A 26,367-nucleotide genomic window follows, 5' to 3' on the forward strand; every position below is an offset into this window, starting at 1 on the left:
AGATATAGAACATTTCCACCACACAAAGACTCCTTGTGTTGCCTTTTTGCTACCACACACATACCCCTCCTACATCCCAAGTTATATTGTTTTGTCTTATCAATTAGCTCTCTGTATGGATGGAAAAAGCAGTTTCTAAGTGACCAAGAGCATAGGCTTTAAAACGCCATTGTGAGCAAATCAAGGCCATGCTGGAGAGATGCCAAGGAACCCCAGGAAGGCACTGAGGTTCAGGGAGATGGCCTGCCACCCAGGGTCACATGTTCAGGAAATGGCTAGAGAGCCCATGTCTGACTCAGGTCCCTGGCAAATCCCAGGGCCTAACCAGGGTTGAGCACCAATCTCCAGCAGGCCAGGCAGTAGAGCTGGCCTACCTCTGGGACTTAGGTCTCCCTGTCCCAGCAGGAGCTGAATCAATGGTCTCACAGCCCAAGAAGAGGGTCACCTTATCTGTGTTTATCACCCTCGTACCCCTATGCAGGTATGTGACTATGACTGAAGAAGTAGGTGGCTTGTGAGGTCAGGGTGGCCATCCCTGGAAGTCCCCTGCCTCCATGAAGGCATCTGGGGCAGGCTCAGCGGGGAATCCCAGCTCTTGTGTGCCCTCTAGCAGGACTGCAGCTCCTGTGCCAACTGGACCACCTCAGCTCTCCAACCGAAGATGCTCCCCCTCTTACCCCACCCCAAATGGCGAGGACACACTTGGTGACCTGAACCTCCTCCTGCCACATTCTGATGAGGAACCCCCAAAAGGAGCATCATTCATTTTGGATTTGGAGCCACTGTACCTGCCCCCATCCCCACCACAGGCTCTGACAGAGGAAATATCAGTCCAGCCTTGACTCAGTCCCTCAAGCCCTCAGAGAAGGAGCTGCCACCTCTCCCAAAGGAACCTGTTGGCTTCCTGGAAAGAAGATTTCCACAGATGTCTGTGCCTTCTGCCATAAGATAGTGTCCCCCTGAGAACGGGCCATGGAGGCCATGAAGAGGCAACACCATGCCCAGTGCTTCACCTGCTGTCCCTGCCACCACCAGCTGGCCACGCAGAGCGTCTATCAGAAGGATGGGCAGCCCCCCTGTGAACTCTGCTACCAGGACACCCTGGAGAAGTGAGGCAGAGTGTGAAGAGGTGGTCTGGGATCACATCATCAGGGCCCTGGGCCAGGCCTTCTACTCTGCCTCCTTCCCATGAGTGAACTGCACCAGGTTCACACATGGTGAGGTGCCTCAGGAAATAGAGCTTTGCCCTAGACAGCCAGAGCCAGATGTACTGCCTGGAGGACTTCTACAGGAAATTTGCCCTGTGTTCAGCATCTGTGAGAATCCTGTCATCCCCCTGAGTAGGAAGGATGCCTTCAAAATCAAGTTCATGGGAAGAAACTTTCATGAAAACTCTTGCAGATGCTGAACTGCAGTATCTTCTGTCTGTGGAACCCATAGACCAGGGGCTGCTCCCTTCCAAAGGACCATCTCTTCTGCAAGCCATGCTACATGAAGCAGAGTGCCCCAGGGTGCTGCTGAGAGTGCTTGCCAGCCCTGGCCAGGGCCCTTCCCTGACTTGGTTTCCCTTCCTCTCTTCTACGCCTCACTGGGAACCAAGATGCAGCTCAGCCTAGCATTTCTGAGATTCAGGGAGCTGAGCCACCTTGGGCTCAGAAATGTGTGCTGTACACAGTGGTTCCTCAGGCTTTCAACTTCTTCACATCTCCAGATGGTACCTGTGTCCCTAGCACTCACACTTAACTGTCTAGTAAAAGGTGCTGAGACCAGCTCAGAGTACAAGGCTGATTTGTGTAAGGAAAAACTCCAAAAGTGTTTTTTAAGAATTTTCAGATTTACTAATCTGATTATACTATAGTAATTAAAACAGTATGGTATTGGCATCAAAATAGACAGAAAGACCAATGCAAGAGAATAGATGACACAGAGACAAATCCACAAACCCCAGTCATCTAATACTTGACAAAGGTGCCAAAAATATATTTTGGAGAAAAGATAGCCTTTTTAACAAGTAGTGCTGGAAAAAATGGATAGCTATATGTAGGAAAACAAAATTTTCTCACCATGTACAAAACTCAAATCAAAATGGATCAAAGACTTAGGAATTAAACCAGAAACTTTGCAACTGCTAGAAGAAAACATAGGGTCAACACTCCATCATATAGGTGTAGGCATTGACTTCAGTAACAAGACCCCCAAAGTGCAAGAAATAAAACCAAGAATCAATAAGTGGGATGCCATTGAACAAAAAACTTCTCATAGATAAAGAAATGATTAAGAGCATAAAGAGAGAGCCTACAGAATGGGAGAAAATCTTGGCCAGCTGCTCCTCTAATAGGGGATTAATATCTAGAATATTTAAAGAACTAAAAAAACTTAACACCAAAAAACAAACAAATAATCCGATCAATAAATGAGCAAAATGACTAAATAGAAACTTCTCAAAAGAAGAAACACACAAAGGTCAATAAATATATGAAAATTGCTCAACATCTTTAGCAATCAGGGAAATGAAAATCAAAACTGCACTAAGATTTCCTCTCACTTCAGTCAGAATGGCAATGATCAAGAACACAAACAATAAATGCTGGCTAGGTTGTGGGAGACAATGTATACCTTTAAACTGTTAGTTGGACTACATAATAATAAAACCACTCTGGAAAGCAGTGTGGAGTTTCCTAAAAAACCAAATGACCCAGCTATCCTACTTCTGAGTATTTTCCCAAAGGATCTAAAATAGCATACTACAGCAACACAGCCACATAATGTTTTAAGCAGCAAAATTCACAATAGCTAAATTACAGAATCAACCCAGATGCCTGTCAATAGATGAATGGATTAAGAAATCATTATATGTACATATATACAATGGCGTTCTACTCAGCCATAAAAAAGGATGAAATTATGACATTTGCCAGTAAATGGATAGAAATGGAGATTATCATGCTAAGTGAAATAAGTTGAACTCAGAAACTCAAAGGTCATATTTTTCTCTGATATGCGGAAACTAGAGTAAAATAAAGGAAAGGAGGAGGGAAGTTTAAGATTACAGAAAGACCCAATCAAATACAAATTAATACCTGAGTGAAAGGAAGTCTAGTAGAGTAGATGAAGGAGAAGGGGTGAGGGGAGGAAGGACGGGAGGGAAAAGTGGGGGATCGTGAACTGAAATTAATTTCTAAGCATGTATGAGTTTGTCAGGATGAACCCAACTATTGTGTATAACCATAAAGGTCTAAGAGAGAAAGGAAGGAACAAAGGAAGCAAGAGAGGGAGGGAAGAAGGAGAATTTTGAGGTTTAAATGAGGGGAAACAGTATTTTTCACATTTGTGGGAGATAAATCTTTTCTTTTAATAATTTGGTTTTGGGTGGGGCAAAATCTCAACAGATACCTCCTCTTGGTTCACAAATGTACAGAATGTGACCTACTTGTGACACAGCCCCGGGCTTCCCCGCTTTGGGACATGTCAAACTGATATGAGGCTGGGCTAGCGGCAGGAGGGAGGGAGGTGATCCACAGATACCTGAAGACATCGGCAGCCCTTCACCTGCCCTCTGGCCCCGTTCCGGGGTGCTACAGTGAGTCATCAACAGAAACAGATTCAGTGTCTTTTGCATGTTTAGGGGACAGGGATGGGGTTGAGTGTCCTTCCTGAAGCCTCAAGTGGGCTGTGCACATCCCTCACACAATCATCCAAGCACAAATTTCTTCAAAATGGTGCCAGGGCAGGTGTCCCTTCAGCCCCCACAGTTGTGTCCCCAAGTCTCACCTAGGCCCTGCAGCCCAGATTGCCCTGCAGTCACTGCCTCACCTAGGCCACACCGAGAAGACTTTTTTCTCTTAACAGAAATCATCTCTGTTGCTTCATAACATCACTAAGGTATCTTGTAGAACAGATTAACACGTGCTTTTCTCCATGGGGTCTCTTGATGGACCATGTGCTTCTGTGAGAATCCTGGGTTCCGGCTACTGGGTAGAGCCCCTCAGGCCTTCCAACCAGCTCCCTGTTTTAAGCTTAGAGCATTCCTACGCTTCAGCATTCCCAGCCACCTTCACATTACGAGCCACCTCCTATCCTGCTATTTCCACTAACTCAATGTACCATTTTCTTTTACTTACTTCTAATTTGACTTCCTGCTAAGCAATAGATCCTAGCAGCAAGTAACATGTTCATGAAGTTCAGGTTGTGTTTTTCCCTCCTACTCATGCAAATAAATGTGTAACTGTTAAAAAAATAAAATGGCACTGCCTGATTTTGGATCCTGGTTCTGCCACTGTAGTAGGTAATTTATAATTTTAAGATGCAGGATCTCTAGCCAAGCGTAGTAGCATACTCTTATAATTCCAGGTTCTTGGCAGGCTGAGGCAGGAGAATCTCAAGTTTGTAGCCAGCCTGGGCAATTCAGCTCTTGCTAAGTTGAGTTTAGCTCTGTCTCAAACTGAAATAAAATAAAATGAGCTGGGTTTATAGCTCAGTGGTACAGCACCCTGGGTTCAATCCCCAGTATCAAAAATGGAGAAGGAGAAGGTGGAGGGGGAGAGGGAGGGGGAAGGGAGGACAGGGGAGGGGGAAAGGAGGACAGGGGAGGGGGAAGGGGGGACAGGGGAGGGGGAAGGGGGGACAGGGGAGGGGGGGTCTCTTTGTGTTGCCTAGGCTATCCCTTGAACTCCCGGGCTAAAATTATCCCCTTGCCTCGGCCTCTTAAGCAGCTAGGACTATAGCATGTGCCACCATGATCTTATTTAATGCTTACAAAAGCCTTAGGAGATAGGCATTCTTGTCCCTATTTTTCATAGGAGGCCTTACTTGTTTTACTTTTACTGGTAAATGAAATAAAATACAGTATTTGCCAGAATAAGCCATTACAAGATATTCAAACTACAATACAAAACCAGGTCTATCTGAATTCCAAACCCATTGCTTTGCCATGAGAACAATCATATCCATTACAGGTGTCCAGTTAGAGCAGCGTGCTGGTTGTTAAGGCTATTTTCCCCCCTCATCTATTCTCTGCTTTTTATATGCGGAGGAGTTCTCTTTTCCAGCTTGCTCCCCCAATCCCATTGCTGCTGCCAATAAGGGGCGGTGGGGAAGGAGGCACTCCTTCCTTCCCATTCTCTTCCTGTTGTCAGTGTCCCTGGAACTGCTCTTCACCATGGCTGTAGCAGTTACTTCTAGTAGCAGCAGTTGATTCCAGTTTGTGGGTTGTCCACGTTCCCAAGAACAGCCTCATTGCACTCCTCAGCGATATGAGCACTGTCCAGCCACAGCCCCTCTTCAGAGATCTGACTTCCTCCTCTGAGGCCCTGAGGCATCAGGCACACAGCATCTTAGATCTTCCAGCCCCACTCTCAAGGCTCTAGTCTTAATAATCCAGCCTCTTCCCTTCCTTTCTTCAGACATAAGGGTGATAATCACTTCCCAAAGTTACTGCTGCTATAATATTTTAATATTCTCTCTCTGCCTTTCTGGCTTTCTAATATTTAGTAAGCAATCTTTTAGATTAGCTGCTCTCTGTTGAAATAATTGGTAATAATTTCTGTGTCCTTATTGAACTCTGACTGATGCAAATAGGGAACTCAAATTTGGAAATGTATTTGCAAAATTGACCAGAAGAAATAATTTCTGTTGGATAGAAAAAGGAATCACAAAGGCTATTATTACCCTATAGAATGTTGAATTTTTTTTTTAATTAAAAGTCCTTAATTAAAAGTTCTTTTAATGGTTTGGGGTTTACTGATAAACAGATGGCACAGACAGTTCCCATGTGTCCTGTCTCCATTTCTCGTCACAATTTCCCCTATTAGCATTTTGTATTAGTGTAGTACATTCCTTACAAGTGATGAACCAATATTTATACATTTTATTAACTAAAGTTCACAATGTGCCTTGGACTTCATTCTTTGTATTGTATAGTTTTATGCGTTTTAATAAATGCTTGATGCCACAATCTACCATTACAGTATCACTTTACAGTTATAGTTTCACTGTCCTAAGAACATCCCCTGTGCTTCACCCTTGCTCGCCACCCTAAACTGGAAACCACTAATCTTTTTATTGTCACTAGTTTTGCCTTTTCCAGGCCACACAGTTGAAATAATAATATGTAGCTTTTTAAGATTGACTTCTTTCACTTAGCATTATGCATTTAAGATTTCTCTATCTCAGGACTAGGGATGTAACTCAATAGTACAACACTTGACTAACATGTGTGAGACCCTGGGTTACATGCCCAGCACTGGGGAAAAAAAAAAAAAACACCTTCCACTTCTACTTGTGGCTTGATAATTCATTTCTTTTTAATGCTGAATAATTCTTCAGTGTATAGATATATTACAGTTTATCCAACTATCAAGGGGCATCTTTGTTGCTTTTAGCTTCTGGCACTTATAACTTAAGCTGCTATAAAATTTCATGTGCAGGTTTTTGTACAGACATAGGTTTTCAACTAATTTGAGTAAATACCTAGGAACATAATTGCTGGATTGTATGGTAAGAGTATATTTAGCTTTGTAAGAAACTGCCAGTCTTCTAAAGTGACTGTACCATTTTGCATTCCTATGAATTGGTTTTTTAAAATTTATTTATTTATTCTAATTTGTTATACATGACAGCAGAATGCATTTCAATTTATAGTACACACATAGATTACAATTTTTCACGTCCCTGGTTGTACGCAAAGTAGAGTCATACCATTTGTGTTTTCATGCATGTACTTGGGGTAATGAGGTCCATCTCATTCCACCATCTTTCCTACCCCATGCCCCCTTGCTCCCCCTCCCTCCCCTTTGCCCTGTCTAAAGTTTCTTCCTTCCTCCCATGCTCCCCCCATCCCCAATTGTTTTTTGTTTTAATATTTATCAATATTATTCCTAGATTCTTTCTTCATTATACTTATATATGTGTAAACACACACATACTCAATATACTCTTTCATTATAAATGTATATTTTTTTCAGTCTCTTGAATACTCTTATATACCAGTTTTACCATCTTGATGGCCTCCAAGTTCATAAGGTAAATAAAATTTTGTTATGTGCTAATTTAAATATTTGTATAAAGGATAATGTTTTTTACTTTCTAAAAAATTATACTTTGACAATAATAACTCACCATTTTCCCCACATGAAAGATGCCTGGACTGATCCACTATAGAAAGAAATCTTTTCTATGATTTTTCTAGTCATAGTACTGACCTTTACCAAGAGACACTGAGATTTCCTAAGAGTCAAATCGAATGTAAACTGGCTCAACAACCCTTTTAAAAGCTAATATTTTACAATTGCAAGAGTACCCGGTGAACATTCCAGTGAACTGATCCGTAGATTCATTTAAAAAATGTTTCAACATGGAAACCAAATACTGTATAAATGCTAAATCACCCTGGTATACATCTGATAAATGTGAATTCTTCAAGCCACACAGTCTTCTTTTTGCTATATATTTTTAATGCAATGGCCTCCATTATGGAAGATTGAAATCAACCCTGTACAACTAGATCTTACGCTTATCTCCAAGAAATAAAATCCTTACTGAGTTTCAAGGCCTCCAGGATGAATTCTGACACTGCCCAGAACTTGCACGGGCGGGGGTGGGAGGTGGGAGTAGAATTACGGATCTGGTAGTCAGCGAGGCTAGAGTGCGTGGTTTGAATGTCAAGGACATTCTTGGGCTTGCTGCAAACCTCATTCAGATTCTTCCACTTTCAGACTGTTGAACTAAAGTCTATTCTTCTGCAGTCTTAAGTTATTCCAGACCATGGGTAGAATGATTTGCTTTACCCACTCTCTTCAGATATAGAGCCACTAAATAGATGGCTGGTACTGTGCACATATAACTTGCACCACACACACAAACACACACACATACACACATACTTGTGCAAACACACACACTCACACACTCTCAATTAATATAAAGGTCTCAACACAATCATTAGCTCTCATTAATGTTCCAAGGATTTAAAAAACTTTGGTGCTATTAATATATGTATATATATAATCGTGTGTGTATATATATGATTTTTTTTTCTTTTTGTCAAGGTAGCTTGTGACAACTATAATTACTGTTCCTGTTTTAGGTTTAAAAGATGATGGGGGGCGGGGGGAGGCTGAGGTGTAGCTCAGTGGCAGAGGCCCTGGCTTCAATCCCCAGCACTGCAGGAAAGAGAGAGAGAGAAAGAGAAAGAAAAAAGAAAGAAAGAAAACCATACTCATTTCTCCCTTCCACAGCTCAGAGAAGTTCCTAAAAGTGGAAAGAATCCCTTAGCTTGCCTCATTGGTAGAAATGCCTGGTTGGGACATTCCTTTGGCCACTTTAGCTGAAAACTGCATACCTCTGGGGCGAAAGCATCTCCGCTGCCGTCTGCTGTCTCAGAACTGACTGAGAATTGTCTACAAAGATAGGAGGACTCTGTGCAAAAATCCCCAGAGAAAACAACACCAAACCGCACCTGACCCCACATGGAGGCTGCATGTCCAGAGAGAAAACACAGCCTCTGAGTTGGTGTGTCCCTCTGGGGCTCTTTCTATCTTGCCTGCTGAGCAAACCACCTTCTCTGGAGTGCTTGTCTCTGTTTCCATCTAATTCAAGGAAATGCAGGATCTTTTTTTTTTTTTTTTTTTTGCCTGTGAAATGGGACATTTGTCAGCATGACACATTGTGGTAACCTTCTCCAAGGGTCCGCCTTTGCAAGTGGAGAAGCCCTTTCCCCAGAGGAAACGGAAAAACTGACCCAGCCTTTTCTATCTAGGATACTTGTGCTCCTGGTCGTTTTCTGCATCAGCTTCTGCTTAATCTGTTGTTTTATTTGGCAGTCAACAAGCAAGGAAACCAAGGTTATTAATAATGATAATCGACATTTGAACTTCCTTGGGTACGCCATGTACTTGTACCCAAGTGCTGAATAGAATTTTTAAAAGAGGATTATTTGTATGTGCGTAAATGAGACTAAAAATTGCCACGAACTTAAATCATTCATTTTCCTTTGTCCCAGAAAGGCAGATTTTTGTCTCTGTGGCATTTGAATAACTCTTCTTTTTTTTCCCTCTAATTTTGGCATTTGAAAGGGTTTATGTCAAGAAATGACCTTATTTATGTATTCTGCAACCCTTGCCACAAAGCCTCAGGGCATACTAATTAAAAACAACACAACAAAGAACTGAAGCAATTCGATGATTTTTCCATCAATGAAACAGTTTCCATCAGCAAATTTCCTTACAAAATAATAGTGTTGTTTGGTGACTCAGTTGTCATAAATTTGGTTGTCTTTCTGGTTTTTCAGGGAATCCCACCTATGGCATCTTAGTTGTTGACGTGGCAGCCCTTTGGTGTGTCCTTTCCCTCTCCCTCCTTTGTCAGTAAAATGGAAAATCAGCAAGGACTGGAGATGCTGAGAAAAACAGAAGTCTCCTTCTCCAGGCAGAAGTCTCCTGAGAGTGGTAGCATTTATGGATTATGATCTTTGGAATTCAAATTGTGCGGCAGCTGAAGGCTGCTGCAAAAGTTTTCTTGGCATATTAAAATTAGCTGGCAAGGGAGTTTACCAGTAAAGGAATCCCTGAGGTGAAGAGCTGGTATCCATATTTTTGCTTCAGAGGGTCATTTCTGGGAAAAACTAGGCTGTGAACTCTTCTAAGAAATAAGCTGATATCAGAGGGTTAAAGGATTGCCTGAAGGCTCTAATGCTCCCTGGAACCTGCCAAATCCACTGCTTGTTTAAAATGGACTCAAGCTTGGAGTCACATGCATTGATGCTTCTTGCAAACAAATGGAGAGGTTGTGCCCCAGGACCAAATGCCCTTTGCACCAGGAAACTCAAGGGTCAGCATGATTATGTATGATTACACAGTGGCAATAACACACTAGGTGGAAATCCCCAGCCAAAGCAATTTATGTATCTATCCCTGAAGATTTCTCCCCCGTCATTTGGTCTCCTTATGACATGGTCTGATACAGCTCATTGCACTGTTGGTGTTCTCAAGGTCATTGTCAACGGCTGCAGAGTGAACTGAAGCTAGAACCTTCCTCCCTAGCACCACCAAAATAAAGAAGAAGAGAAGCTAGAAAATATTTAGGTGTTTAAATTACCTAATTCAATTCCTAACACTCCTTCTGAATCCCTACCTTCTCTTCTTCTTCTTCTTTTTTTTTTTTTTTTTTGTACTTTTTTTTAATTGTAGGTGGACACAATATCTTTATTTATTTATTTTTATGTGGTACTGAGGATCGAACCCAGTACCTCACATGTGTGAGGCAAGTGCTTTATCACTGAGCCACAATCCCAGCCTCCCTACCTTCTTATTTAATTACTAAAGTGCAGCACCCACATCGAATACAATTTATTATAGTAGGAATAATTTTAAAAACTCTTTCATGATTCCAGGTGTAGTGGCACACACCTATAATCCAAGTAACTGGGAGACTGAAGCAGGAGGATAGCAAATTCAAGGCCAGCCTCAGCAAATTAGGAAGGCTATAAGCAATATAGCAAGACTGTGTCTCAAAAATAAAAAAATATGAAGGACTGGGGACATGGCCCAGTGGTAAAGGGCCCCTGGATTAAATCTCTGGTATAAAAAAAAAAAATCTTTCATGGTTCCATCAGCTGGAAATAACCATTGAGATCATGTTACTTTATTTAGTTCTAGTCTATTTTCTGTGCTCGAATTTTAATATCTTGTATTCTAATATTCATATTACATTACAAGTTAAATTGTGTTGTATTTATTGCATTAAATTGTGATATATTATAAATCATCATTCATACTACAAACAATTTATACATAGAAATGAATAAAGGAGGAACTAATATTTCCTATAATCCAAATCATCACAGAACCAATTACTGTGAAAAACTTGATACATATTTATATCTACATATTATCTTGATATGTAGTATCTAATGTGTCATCACATACTATTATATATTATAGATACTTATTTGATGTTTTTACCAATTGTTTTATACTATACATTCTATTCTGTCATTTTTTTTACTTCATTTAACAATGTATCCAGACATCTTTCAAAGTCCAGATATGTGTATCTACTCTGTTTTCAAAAGGACTACATAGTATTCTACTGCATGAATGCATGAATGTTTTATACTTTTTAAAATCTAATCCCTACTAGTAAAAATTTGTTTCTATTTTTTTGCTATTATAAACAATACCGTGGACCTCATTGTATATATATCTTTTCACCCTTACTTGGGAAGTGGGATTGTTAAATCAAAGGACATAGGGCATACATGTTTACTATGATCATAATTCATCATATATAATTGTGTCCTCTACTTTCACTAAATATTGTATTATCTCATGATGTTACATTAACATTGTAAGTTTGTGTTTTAAAAAAATATTTTTTAGATGTCAATGGACCTTTATTTTATTCATTTATTTATATGCAGTGCTGAGAACTGAACCCAGTGCCTCACACATGCTAGGCAAGCACTCTACTACTGAGTCACAACCCCAGCCCTGTAAGTTTGTTTTAATGACTACAAGTGATTCCATACTAAGTCAGATAAATATAACTCAAGTCACTAGCACTTATACTAATCCATCTTGCAAATAGTATATATAAGACACTCCTTTTTCCTCCACCTTGAGCATGATAAACAAGTATTCTACCACTGAGCTATACCCACCCCTCTCCCTCATTATTTATAACAACTAACACTAGTAGCTGGCTTTCACTACATCCGAAGTGGGGCTCAGTGTGACTATAAAATATGTCTTTCAGCAGGCAAAAAATATGTAAGTGGTTTTAAAAATTGTATTATATTTGTAAATGTAGGGAAAAGATAAAGGTAGAAAAAGTCACATTCCATAATTTTACTGAGGAAATAAATCAGTATTTCAAAGATGAAGAATTAGTACTTGATGGCAAATCCAAACCACATAATCTGTACATTTCAGTGAAAAATATTTCTAAAAATATAGTCATGTCATGGGGCTTGGGCTGTAGCCCAGTAGTAAAGCACTTGCTTAGTATGCATGATACCCTGGGTTTAATCCCCAGAACTGGGGGAAAAGAGAGCAAGAGAGAGTTTTTGACTAAAATAGTTCATTAGCAGTTGATCTAGGAATCCACAGTATTTTTTTCTGATCATCATGTTTGCTGACCTGATTTCTCTTCCACTTATTTGTGTTTACAGTGTTCCTGTAGCTCTCGGATATTTTATACTACTATCACAACATTCTTATAGTTAATTAGAGATTAGTGAGCCTGTTTAAATGTGGTTCCACATTGCACTAAATCATACCTTGACCAGGTGTAGTGGTTCAGGCCTGTAATCCCAGTGATGCAGGATGAGGCAGGAGGATCACAAGTTTGAGGCCAGCCTCAACAAATTAGCAAAATGTATTTCAAAATAAAAATATAAAAATAAAGGGCTGGGAATGTAACTCAATATAGCATCCCTGGAATTCATCCCCAATCCTGGGGGGTGGGAATCACACCTTGATCCTGGCTCTTAGAAATGGTCTGAAATTCTGGAAGCTTTTTATTATTTAGCTTAGTATAAAGCATTGTCAAAAATCAAAAAGTGCAACCGTTTTTCAAATAAAACTTTATATGGAAACCTAATATGCAAAATGTTAAAGAAAACACTCTGGTTCAAGTTACCAGGGGGCTCAGAGCCTCACTTCATCATTTCCATCTTTTGCCCTGTACTTAGTCCCTGAGGTACCTCCTTAGACAGTGGTTAGGTCTAAAGCAAGAAAAAATGAAACAAAGTCATAGGCAAGATATTTGTAAGAAGAGGGACCAAATCTAAAAACAAAAACAAAAACAACCATTCTGTCTTCCACAGATGCACCCTTCTGATGTTTAGTGCCTTTTAAACTATATTAACCATATACAATTATGGCTACAATCTAAAATGGCCAACCTGGGAAGTTAAACTATAAAAATAGTATATTCACAAATATTTTTAGACATTATACAGTTAATAAGAATGATAATGAAATTCATCCATCATTTGGATTTTAGTGATGATGTAAGTATCTCTAAAGCCATCCATCCCCCAGCTTTTTTGGCTATTGGGGATTGAACCCAAGAGCACTTTACCACTGAGCTACATCCAAATCCTTTTTATTTTTTTTATTTTGAGACAGGGTCTTGCTACGTTGCTGAGGGTCTCACTAAGTAGCTGAGGCTAGCCTTGAAATTTTCATCCTCCTGCCTCAGTCTCCCAAGTTGCTGGTGTCACAGGCCTATGCCACAAACCTAGCCTTCTTTTTTTTATATATAGTAAATATTATTACTTTGTTTGGAGAGCGCCTTCATTCTACAAACCAGGTAGACATGGTAGATTTAATTCTAGTAGGATGAAAGACTTGGAGAGTCCAGAAAATTTGGAGCTAGTGTAGCCCTATCTTTACGCACTGCTTTAAAAAATGAGTCCCAGACTGGGAATGCAGCTCAGAGGTACAGTGCTTGCCTAGCATGTGTGAGGACCTCAGTTTGGTCCCAGCATGCAAAACTAAAGAAATAAATATTTTTAAAAAATGAGTTTAGATGATTCCATCTATATCAGAATTGCCTCGAGATGTTAAAAATACAGGTTTCTTTACTTCACATCCAAAGACTCTTTTATTCAGTTTCTGGGGAGAAGCCCAGGAATCTACTTTTTCAAATGGTTTCTAATTGATTCCAATGCGCACTTAGGCAAGGAGTTGGCAATAGGTGTTCCTGAGATGATAGGGAATTCTGGTGGCCAGTGTGCAGAGCTCAGCTGCAAGGGAATCAGCAACCGGGAAGCAGGTGACATCCAAGAAATATTGCACCAGTCCCACACCAGTCCTAGGATGTAAGATTTGCTTTTCCCTCTGCTCTGCTCAGTGTAATGGGGTCTGATCCCTGAGGGCTGTTTTATAGCCCGTATAGACTGTCTTCCAGCTGGGGTTGGCCAAGGAGAGGTACTAGAAAGAATTTCTAATACAGAAGGGAGAATGGGGACATTTCTCTCTCTTTTCTCTCTTAGCCCCCTTTTCTGGTTGCATTTGTGTCTTCATTAGGTTCCAACTGTGGTTCTTGCTCGCACTAGCAGATCAGAGCTCCTGGGCTTGAATCATATCATCTTCTTCCTCTGTCCCTCTAGTGTAGAGCTGGAAGTAATCTCCCTGCTACTGCTGCTATCTGGGATGCTTTAACATCCTCTACTGGTTCTCCACTACTCCATCACCCTTGTCAGCAGTTCCCTTCATTAAATTCCCTCTGTTCTAAATAGTCAGAACACTTTCTCTTTTCCTTGTTGGATCTGGACTGATTTAGGACTCCAGCTGCAGGGCTAGGTATGGTTCAGAGCCAGGCCACCAGTCACTCCCGGGGCAGATGGGACTGGTGAGATCTGCAGACATAGGGAGACTTTAGGATTCTCCAAATGTGTGAGGAAGTACTGTGCCTTCCCATAGGCTGTATCTTGGGGTCTTCATAAAGGTCACAGGGAATTAAGGTCTTCTGGAAGTCATACCAGTGGAGTGACTAGCATATAGTGCTGCTTAGGAATTATGAATTGATTGGATGTGCATAGTTTGTGATGGAAACTATCTGATCAGATTTAGTGGGAAGAATTTGAAAGAGATTTATATATATGTGTGTGTGTGTGATTTATATATATATATATATGTTGTAGATGGGCACAACAATATCTTTATTTTATTTATTTACTTTTATGTGGTGCTGAGGTTTGAACCCAGTGCCTCACGCATGTGAAGCAAACTCTCAACCACTGAGCTACAATCCGAGTCCGAAAGAGATTCTCCTTTACCTTATCTGTGATTATTTTTGCCAATGAAAAGAAAGTGGCAGGTTATTTTTCTAAAGTTATTTAGTTTTATTTTTCAGCACCCAGAATTTTTTTTTTTTTTAACTGAGGAATATCTTCTTGGATTTAAGTTAGGATTTTTTTTTTTAAACTACAAAAACCCAGGCTTATGAACTAAGAATTTATTTTTATCTACTGGGCAAGGAACATTAGTCAGTATCTTACTTTTGCAACAAGTGCATATTAATGAGATAAACAATGCCAGATGCTTGTAATACTAGGTTTTTATCATAATTTCTTAGTAAAACTGATAACATTCCTAAAAAATTAAAATCTTAATTTACCATGAGAACAATTAAGACTTAGGAGAAAGCAAAATACTTTGAGATTAGTGAGCTAATTTTTTAGTGTATAGTATATAAATAATCATTTATTTAAGTTTCATGAAATCAAGTTTTTCATGTAATTAGTCTCATTCAATAATAGTATAGGTACTTTTAAATATGAAAAATAAAAAGTTTATGTAACATCAGTTGTTTTTGTCTTTGGGGTACTGAATTTTGGTTGATTTCTTTCTTCTTGCTTTTTTTTTTCCCCTTTTGTGGTACTAGGGATTGAACCCAAGGCCTCCCAGGTGCTGGGGCAAGTGTTCTACTACTGAGCTAAACATCCTCAGTCCTTTTCATTTTTTATTTTGAGACAGTTTTAAGTTGCATGAGGAATAAATTATTCAAAGTCAGATTTTTGGGTCAAAGGATATCTGCATTTGAAATTTGGATATAAATTGTCAAATTGCCTTTTTTTATAATTTTTAAATTTGTTTTAATTAGTTACACATGACAGTACAATGATCTTGACAGATCATACATTTGAATCAGATGGGATATAATTTCTCACTTTTCTGAGTGTACAGTTTGCAGAATCACGTTGGTCATGCAGTCATATATATACACACAGCAATAATAATGTCTATTTTATTCTGCTGTTTGATCACTGGGTTTGATCTTCAGCAAAACATAAAAATAAATAAATAAACATCAAAAAAGAATGCTTTTCCTTTAAAAATTTTTTAAAAATGAAAAGAAAGTAATAAGTGAAAGATGTATAGACTATAAAACTCATATATTCCAGTGATAGTATATACTATGTAATTCTATTGTTATTAAATGGAAACATGCAAAAATTTATTTATTATGCTTTAGAGTGTACTAATGGACCCCCTGAACAATATGGTGTTTTGGTCTGGATCTTAGATGTCCCACAAAGATTCATGCATTGAAGATTTGGTCCTGAACTGATGGTGCGTTGGGAAGTGGTGTAACCTTTAGTGAAAGGAAGTTAGGTCCCTGGAGGTGTGCCCTTGAATAAATGATCAGAACAAATATTGAGACACACTCTGGCCCCCTCCTCTCTCTCTTTGCTCCTGGTCACCATAAGGGGAGCAGCTTTGTTCCACCATGAGCCTCCTGACATGATATTCTACCTCAACACAAGTCCAAAAACAATGCAGCAAAATGACCATGGACTGCAATCTCTGAAACTATGAGCCTAAATAAATCTTTCCTTCTTATAAATTGTTTACTTCAGGCAATGGAAAACTAACACATGTGGCTTATCTATCTATAGCAATTGCAGTTAAGTAAGCATCACATTTTTCCCCATGTTTTTACTCTTTATATAAACCTTCTTTGGTAGGCAGAATAACGCACCGCCATAGATATTCAAGTCCTAAATACTGTGAATAAGTTGATCTTAAGGGTAAAAGGAACTTTTTAATTCATGGTTAAATTTAAAGACCTTAAGAAGGGGAGATTATTCTGGAATATCTGGGTGATCCCAATCCAAAGTCATATGTGTCATAAAATTTGAGAATCTTCTAATATAGTTAGAGAGATACCAGTTGCTGGCTTTGGAGATGGAGGACATGGACCATGAGCCAAGGAACATGGGCAGCCTTTCGAAGCTGGAACAGGCAAAGAAACTAATTCTCTCTTAGGTTCTCCAGAAGGAACACAGCCCTGCCAATACCTTAATTTTAGCCCCTGAGATTCATGTTGGACTTCTGACCTACACAGCTATAAGATTAAAAAAAAAAAAAAAAATCTGTGTTGTTTTAAGCCACTAAATTGGTTGTAGTTTGTTATAGCAGCAATAGGAAACTAGCATACCTTCCTTCTTCTGATTTTGAATTAGAAATGCAACACTGTTTTTAATGTCATGCTTTCATCCTTTATGGGTTGCTACTCTCAGTAATAGTGGCAACACTCCTAGACTGTTGGAAGTCTGGCTGGACCAAGAGTTATGAACTGCATCAAATCAAACCGGTTACGGAAGGATTAAAGGGAACGTAGGGCTTATCTGCAGTTCAAACTCTTCACTGTTCTTGGAGGCTCAGTCATGAAGAAGAAAAAGCTGTTTCTTCAAGTCGCAGAGGCCAGGTCAGTGTTCCTACATGAACCTGCTCTTGTTTTAACAATAATAAACAGAGAAATCTTTCGAATAAAGGATGGCATGTCAATGAGCCTAAAAACCTGTTCATGCATCAGAGTACTGGCTATATGTGTGACTTGGGGCCAACCAAATGATCTCTTCAAGATCCCCAAAAGTACTTGTGAGGCTGAGGTAGGAGGATCCAAAATTCAAAGTCAACCTCCGCAATTTAGCAAGGCTCTAAACAACTTAGAGACACTCTGTGGCAAAATAAAATATAAAAAGGGCTGAGGATGTGGCTAAGTAGTTAAGCACCCCTGGGTTCAATCCCTGATACACACACACACACACACACACACACACACACACACTATATATATATATATATATATATATATATATATATATATATATATTTGATAATATTTGATATGCAATGTTGACACATCATTGAAGTTGGATTTTTGTCAATATTGGTTGAAAATAGCTTGGTATTATTTTGTAAAGTTCAACTCATGTGTGTTGTATTGTTTTCTTAGGGCTGTTATAATCTTTGTGGCTTAAAATAGAAACTTTTCTCCCACAACTTTGGAGACCAAAACTCCTAAATCAGTTTTCCTGGGCTGAAAACATGCTGGCAGGGCATCTTGCTTTCTTCTCTTGTTTGTAGTCAAATTTCCCTCATACTCTCTCAAAAGGACTCTTGTGATTGCAATTTGGGACCATCTAGACTATCCAGAAAAACCCCTTATCTCAAGATCTTCCTCTTAATTACATCTTCAATGACATTTTTTTCAGTACAAGGTAGCAGTCACAGGTGTGGAGGATGAGGATGTGGACATATTTGAAAGGGTGCTTATTAGCCTCCCACAGGCCCCTAACAATTCCACTCATATTAAGTGCTCTTTCAGTTCTGCTACCCAAGTGCACCCGGAAATATGTTCAAGAGCGTTCATTTCTGAATTAGGTACATTTTCTGAACCACAAAAAGCCCTAGAAACCACACAGAGGCCTATTGATAGGTGAGTGAATAATTAAAGGGTGACATATTCACACAAATAGAAATCTAGCCATCAGAAATGGTTAATCTATACTGTCAGGCAACAACACAAAGCAAGCTATGAAATACCGAAAATGCAAGTCCTTGGGCTGGGGTTGTGGCTCAGTGGTGGAGCGCTCGCCTAGCACGTGTGAGGCCCTGGATTTGATTCTCAGCACCACATAAAAATAAACAAAGATAAAATAAAGGTATTGTGTCCATCTACAACTAATTTATATATATAAAAGAAAATGCAAGTCTTCATTGGTATACATGGCATGATACTGGTTTTATAAACGTCAAAACACATAAACTATTGGTTAAAGACAAATAGTTGTAAAGACATGATTTTCTTTTAAAAGAAAGACCATGATAGAGACAAAGTTCAGTATCTCCATCCCCGTGTGTCGGTGGAGATGGAGCAGCTGGGGTTATGGGTTCAAAGAGGAGCACCTGAGAAACTTTAACAACATTGGCAATGTTTTAGGTGGTGAGCCCTTATTTTGTTACGCTGTATAATTTACACATGTGACAAATGTGCCTTCATATGCATCAAAGTGTGTTTTTAAATTCACTGAAGGGCTGGGGATATAGCCCAGTCAGGAGAGTGCTTGCCTTGCATGCACAAGGCCCTGGATTCAATCCCTAGCACTGCAAAAATAAAATAAAATAAAATTACTGAAATATTTAGTGGTATCATGTTAGGCCTTTACCATAGCTAGGTACAGAATCACTTAAGTTTGCTACAGAACACAAAACAATTTACTGCAAAGATGCATATTTAAGGGAGTGGACAGCATTTGAGACTTGAAGCACCTTAAGTAACAACTGTTCTCTTGTCTCCTCCTTCACAGCATAGTTTCCTTTCTACTTCACTGTTGTCGTGGTACTGGGGACCGAACCAGTGCTCTACCACTGAGTTACATTCCCAGTCCTTTTTTTTTTTTTAAATAAGTTTATTTTATTTCTTTATATTTTTTAAGTTGTTGCTGAGCCTTTATTTTATTCATTTATTTATATGCAGTGCTGAATATCGAACCCAGTGCCTCACATCTGTGAGGCAAGCACTCTACCACGGAGCCACAATCCCAGCCCTTCTTTCTTTCTTTCTTTCTTTTTTTTTTTTTTTTTAATGTGATGCTTGGGATCAAACCCAGTGCCTCACACGTGCTAGGCAAGCACTTTATCACTAAGCTACACCTCCAGCCCCTTTTTTGTTTTTTATTTTGAGACAGGGTCTCACTAAGTTGCCCAGGCTGGCCTTAACTTGTGACCCTCCTACCTCATTCTTCCTGAGTACCTGGTATTACAGGCTGTGGAGTCACCAGTGGATCAACTGGTATAATCATCTGTGGCCACCAGGTTAGCCAAATTCATTTCCCCTCTAAGCCTATGGTCCTTTTTTTGTAAATGGTTGGTAGGGGACAGTGGAACTAATAAACACTCTGAAAGACTTGCTGATTGTGCAGAACATTCTAACCTTTCCTAGGCAGGACAGAACACTCTCCATCCCTTTCTAACAAAGGCTAAATATTATATGTTTAATGAACATACTCTGAGGCCAGGTGCAGTGGCACACACCTGTAATCCCAGCAACTCATAAGGCTCAGGCAGGAGGATCATAAGTCCAAGGCCAGCCTCAGCAATTTAGCATCCCCCTCCCCCAGCAAAAAAAAAAAAAAAATTAAAAGGACTCGGGGTGTGGCTTAGTGGCTAAGCAACCCTGGGTTCAATTCCCAATACCCCAAACAAACAAACATACTCTGGTTTTCCTCGGAGTCACAACCAAAGACAATTCCTGCTATGGCATCTAAAGGCAAAATGACAGGAAGTCTCATCAAAAGCTGCACCTCAGTGCCGAGGATGTAGCTCAATGGTAGAACACTTACCTAGCATGTGCAAGGCCCTAGGTTTGTTCCCTAGCAATGCAAACACACAAGGTACACCTCAGACTTGAAATGAAGTTGCCGTTCATTTTTCCTTTGATTCTGTTTTTTTCATCATTCTGCTACTAATAGATTCATAGCAAAATTTAACTGCTTTAATACATCCTATGTATGGTAGGGGTAGTGGGGAGTGGCAGGGGAAAACAACATTTGTATAGTAACAGGAGCAACTTCAACAATAAGTAGATACAGACAAAGGCAGTTGCTCCTTATTTCTGCACCTGTATACAGCTGATATTTATGAATTCCTTTCTGCAAACCCATTATGTGTATCCTTTGCTTTTAGCTGTCATCATAGCTACCAAGGGGGTATCATTCTGTGTGACACCTTTGGTGACAGAGAGAGCCCCAAATGGTCTGGAGAAGTTTCAGATTTTATTATGGTTTGGCTGTGATGTGTCCCCCAAAACCTCTTGTGTGAGGCAATGCAAGAAGGTTTAGAGCAGAAATGATTGTGTTATGAGAGCCTTAATGCTATCAGTGGATGAATCCCCTGATAGGATTAACTGAGTGGTAAATAAGGTGGGTATGGTGTGGGTGGAGGAGGTGGGTCACTGGGGGTGTGCCTTTGGGTTATACATTTTGTTATCTGGTGAGCGGAGTCTCTCTGCTTTCTGATCATCATGTGAGCTGCTTCCCTCTGCCACACTCTTCTACCATCGTGTTCAGCCTCACCTCAAGCCTCAAGGAATGGAACCTGCTATCCATGGACTGAGACCTCTGAAACAGTGAGCCCCAGATAAACTTTTCCTCCTCTAAAATTGTTCTTGTCAGGTCTTTTAGTCACAGCAGAAAAAAAGGCTAACTAAAACAGGTTTCAGTTTGGTAAAAGAAATTTCCAAGTGGTAGTATCCCTCTGCTGGGAACTAAGACTTCCAGACCAACAGAGCCTGAGAGTAAAACATGTGTATCCTACTTAGTTTTCTATGAATGGAAGAGGCAACTTTTCTTTAGAGAGTCCTGTAGACTTCATCTCACCTCTCTTAGTCCATTTGGGTTTCTATAACAGAAGGCCACTGATGAGGGCCACAACCAAGTTAAGACGGCGCCTGGCAGTATGCTAGGAGGAGTGGTTTCTGAGTGATGCCAGCAAACCATTAAGATGATGCAGATTCCTTAATGACTGACTGCTGTGTCTAGATTATGTCAATTAAGTTAAGGTGTGTGTAATCATTAAGATGATGAGGATTCCTTATTGGTTGACTGCTGTATCTAGTTTATGTTAATTAAATTAAGCTGTGTGTAATTAGTTGGGTATATATACTTCTCTGTCCCGTAATAAAGCAGCTCCCGCTGTATCAACTTTCACAAGTTGCTTGTCACCACCCCCCCACCCCCCCACCCCCGGTTATTTTGCCCAACCAGACTGCCGGCAGGCCACATACCAAGAGCCTGTAAAGGAAAGAAATTTATTTCTCACTGTCTGAAGACTAGGGAGTCCAAGCAAAGGCCCCCATCATATTTGGTGTTTTTTGAGGGCCTCCTTCCTGGTTCATAAATAACCACCTTCTTGCTAAGTTCTTCCCTGGCAGCGGGGCAAGGAAACTCTCTGAGACCTCTTTATAAGGGCACTAATCCCTAATCATCTTTTAAAGAAAGTTCCCACCTACTAATTTCATCACATTTGGGATTAAGGATTCAACCAAGGGCTGGGGTTGTGGCTCAGAGGTGGGGCATTTGCCTAGCATGTATGAGGCACTGGGTTTGATTCTCAGAACTGCATATAAATCAATAAAATAAAGGTCTACTGACAAATTATACACACACACACACACACATACACATATATGTGTGTATTATATAGGTTTCAACCACAAATTTTTTAAGGAGGAGGTACAGACATTCTACAGCATAACCGTACTAGGAAAAAAAAAAAAAAAGATAGCTGTAAGAGAAACAGGAAACCACAGAGAGAGGGGTTAGGCATTATTTCAAGTCAATGTAATGATGTTTTCTCTTGGCCATTGTTTTAAAAGATGAGACAGAGGGAGGTAGCTAGCCCACAAATGAAGCAAAGAGACCAGCAAATCGTAGGCCTCCCTTTCACAAAGCAGCTTGTGGTTCTATTCTACCTTGGTAGCTGGATGGATTAAAAAATTATGCACTCAAGAAAATCTGACTTCACTGAATGCTCTCATGTTTGGCCTGCTTGTAAGAGAAAACCAGCCAGGTGTACGTCTGTAATTCTAGTGATTTGGGAGGCTGAAGCAGGAGGAGTGTGAGTTCAAGGCCAGCCTCAGCAATTTCATCCCTAAACCCTAAGCAGTTTAGGGATGAAGCTCAGTGGCAAAGTGCCTCTGGGTTTCCATCCCCAGTACCAATTAAAAAAAAATTAAAAATGCAAACCTTATTCTGGAGAGTGAAGGGTAGTGGGGCAAATGAGAAAGGACATGTATATTTCTCTTAGTCAAGACGCAGGTGGTTTTTGAGGTTCTTAAATTCACACTCGTCTTTTCCGCACTTTAGTTTTCCTTCCCTACAGTGGTCCCAGACTGTCACTTTCTGTCCATTGTTAACATGAGGCTTCCAATCTTCTGCCTTGAGCTGTTGGTTTTATGACACTTGGCATGTTTTTGACCAGTTTGACATCTATTTCACTTGCTTCATTAACTCGCCTAGTACTTTCTTCTTCCTATTTCTCCTACCTAGCATAACATGGTCAGATCAGGCCATGCTGACTCTTGACTTAACCAACTTGTTTGCTCAAGATAACATAGCAAAGTTATTGGTAAATATCTCCCGGCCATTTTTCATGGAGAGAGATGGATGTAAGACACTTAACAGTTTCTGGTATAAAGTACTTCATTTATTGCTCTTCCTCCATTAAGTGACTCACGACTATTTAAGGCTTCATGTTTTTCACTTTTCTGGATTACCAAATTACAGCACATCCCTTAATGATGTTGGTTGAAACCTGTTAACTATTCATTGAGTTCTTACTATGGATTAAGGCACTGCTTTATATTCGTCAGTCATATAAAAAATGAGTGAAAAATAATTCTTGCCTTCACTGAGTTTCTATATTTTCTTTTTTGTGGTACTGGGAATGTAACCTAGGGCCTTGCACATACTAGGCAAGTGCTTTGCCACCCTTAGCCTCCCTTAAAAAATTTTGTTTGGAGACAGATGTTCCCTAAATTGTTCAGGCTGGACTTAAACTTGGAATCCTTCTGCCTCAGCCTCCTGAGTAGCTGGAAATGCAGGGGTATGACACCATGTCCAGCTGAGTTTCTGTTTTATATGGAAAGTATGGGAGTCTATGATATTATGACTAAAAGGTAAGATATGGCAAGCACTGTAAGAAAAATACAAATTTCTGTGCAAAGGTAGAAGAGGCTGCTGCAAGAACGGCCTTTCAGCTAAAGACAGATTATCTTTGTATGTTTCCTTCCCTAAATATAAGACTAATCCAGAATAATTTTTTAAATTACCAAGTTTAATGAATCAGAACTTCCAAGAGATATGCTGGATAATCTACATACTTAACCCACATTTGTTAAATAAAATTTGAAGGAGGCCCTTGATTCAAACTAATCTACTGTAGTGGAACCGAAAGTTTTCTTTGCAAACCAGTATGGAGTCATTCATGCTAAGTGAAAATAACTTGAGAGTAGACGCATGGCTGAGTTTCAGTCAGTCAAAGCAATTGAGCTTTCATCAACCATGGGCAGCCAACTGAGTCAAATAAGACAAAATGCTGAGCTGTGACCAAGTAAGCTGTTCTTTTTGCCCACTTCCGTTTTCTGTCCATAGTGCTGCCTGACCATGTAACAAGTAGGAGTTCTTAGAACCTGTTCCAGTCTTAAGGGCTGTCTAATTCATGAATCATTGTTGTTTTTTGCTCAAATAAACTTTGATAAACTTGCTCAAGGTCTTTGCTTTTTAGCATGTCCCAGATGATTCTCTCCATTATGGAAACTTGGGGGATTTCTGGACACATGCTTCTCAAACTTGAATATACAGTGGAATCACTTGGGATACTGATTAAAAATCAGGTTTTGATTCTGTAGCTTTGATTCTGTGCTCTTGAGTCTTGCATCTGTTGTGAAGATGTTAAGCTTAAACTTTTTTTTTTTTTCTTTCTCTCACATAAGAAGAAATCTGGAGGTAGTCTATTGTTGGTGAAACTTCTTAGAAATCTCTACTAATGCCGGCACTGCTGGTGTAGGGTATATGTTGATAAGCAAGGCTTTAGAGCTCTGTATAGTATGGAGATCCCTCTGAGAAGAGGACAGCTATAAAGCCAGTTCAAGCAAAATGCATAAACATAGACATGAATATGCAATTGCAAAGAATTTGGAGGATCCCTTAACATTATCCTTAGGCTCAAGGTTAATAGGGCATGTTATCAACCCCAATCTTATGAGAATTACAGGAATCTTTGAATAATAATGTCCAGCATCTATTGAGCTGGTATGCACCTTGGTCCTGTGCTGTTAGGGACATAATAGCTCATTTAATCTTCACAATAAACCTATGAGATAGCTGCTATTGTTATTGACATTCTCATTTTACAAATAAGGAAACTGGTGCACAGAAAGCTTTTTTTTTTTTTTTTTTTTTTGGTACTGGGGATTGAACTCAGGCACAGGGACTCAACCACTGAGCCATATACCCAGCCCTATTTTGTATTTTAATTAGAGATAGAGTCTCACTGAGTTGCTCAGTGCCTTGCTTTTGCTGAGGCTGGCTTTGAACTCATGATCCTCCTGTCTCCACCTCCTGAGCTGCTGGGGTTACAGGTGTGCACCACGACGCCCAGCAACAGAAAGTTTTTAAGTAATTTGCCCAGGTATATTCAGTGATTTAGGAGTCTTATTCCTGAGCCCAGATGTTTAATTACTAGGTTGTACTGCAATTGTAACATGTAGCAATTTCTTTGAAGAAAGCAATTACATTTTATTAAAATAAGATGTGAAAATGAGGGCTGAATAGGCCTGAAGTTCTCAAATTCTGATGGGCATCAGAATCTCCTTGGGGAATTTGTTGCACATAATAACAAAACAATACTTGGATTCTGTACTACACCTTCTGAATTGGAATCTGTGAGGTGGGGCTTGGTGATTGTATATTTAATGAATGCCCCAGTCAGTTCTTATGTGCAAAGTCTGAGTATCGTTGCCATAGACTTTTCAAAGGCATTGTTGTAAAAGTCCAAAGGACAGTCAAACGAGATTCATCGTGTGAGAAACTTTGAAAAAAAAGGTGCTCTGAGGATTAGGAAGTTTCTAGAAATGCATCTGTGAGTCTGATCTGCATGGAAGATAACACAAGGTGGATCTGAAAAGTTCCTTTACAGTGCAATGAGGAGTCATCTCTAATTAAGACACTGAGAAGGGGGTAGGGGCACTTTTAAAAATAATTCATATCATCAAGGACATAAAAATAGTGCGTCTATGAAGGTGTGTCATAGATCTGAAAGAATAATGGCAGAAGAATCAACACTACTTCTCATCTCCAAACCCAGACAAGCTTAACTTTGTGGGGAGACAAATGTAGAATGACAACAACCAAAGCTATGTGTGTGTGTGGGTGGTGGTGGTCAAGCTTGACTCTCTCTTAAACTTTTGTTTCACTTTTCTTTTTTCATTAATTTGTTTATTCAAGCAGTTAAAAAAAGAAAACTGTTATGTGCCAAGTACAACTCTAGGAGCTAAAGAGGACCTTTTCCTTTTTCTTAAGGACATGTCAACCAGCCCTAACAATACAAGGATAAGCACTTGGAGAGGAGCAAGTACTCCCATTCACAGTTTTTTAAAAAGAAAAATATATGTGATGGCTTAAGACTACAGATATTTATAGGTTACTAGCATATATCTCGTGACTCAGTTTTAGAGAAATTATTAAATAATTTGTGAGCATCTTAGAGAAAGGAAGTGGTGAATACCAGGGCCAGGTGTGGATTTACTAAAAACAAGACATGTCAAACTAACCCCATTTCTTTGGTAGATTAAGGAACCATGGTAGATGCTGGGTTGAGTGGGTGGTAGGGAAGCAGAAATAATGGGTGGGGATTCACAGAAGTCTTTGTTTCGAAAAAATAGGTATCATGAGACTGCACATGTCAGACACATGCTAAGTAATTGTGCCTACATTTTTGTATCTGATCATTATAATAAACCTATTAAGAAAATACTGCCTGCAGGAGGCCCTGGATATTCAATTCCCAATAC

At 39.7% G+C, this 26,367-nt stretch overlaps 1 pseudogene; it reads left to right on the plus strand.

Annotated features, from left to right (window-relative positions):
* The first annotated feature begins 554 nt into the window (after window positions 1-554).
* On the plus strand, window positions 555-1,521 carry LOC143400499 (filamin-binding LIM protein 1 pseudogene; annotated as a pseudogene).
* The last annotated feature ends 24,846 nt before the right edge of the window (window positions 1,522-26,367 follow it).

The sequence above is a fragment of the Callospermophilus lateralis genome, chromosome 5 (genome assembly GCF_048772815.1).
Source record: "Callospermophilus lateralis isolate mCalLat2 chromosome 5, mCalLat2.hap1, whole genome shotgun sequence".
NCBI lineage: Eukaryota > Metazoa > Chordata > Mammalia > Rodentia > Sciuridae > Callospermophilus > Callospermophilus lateralis.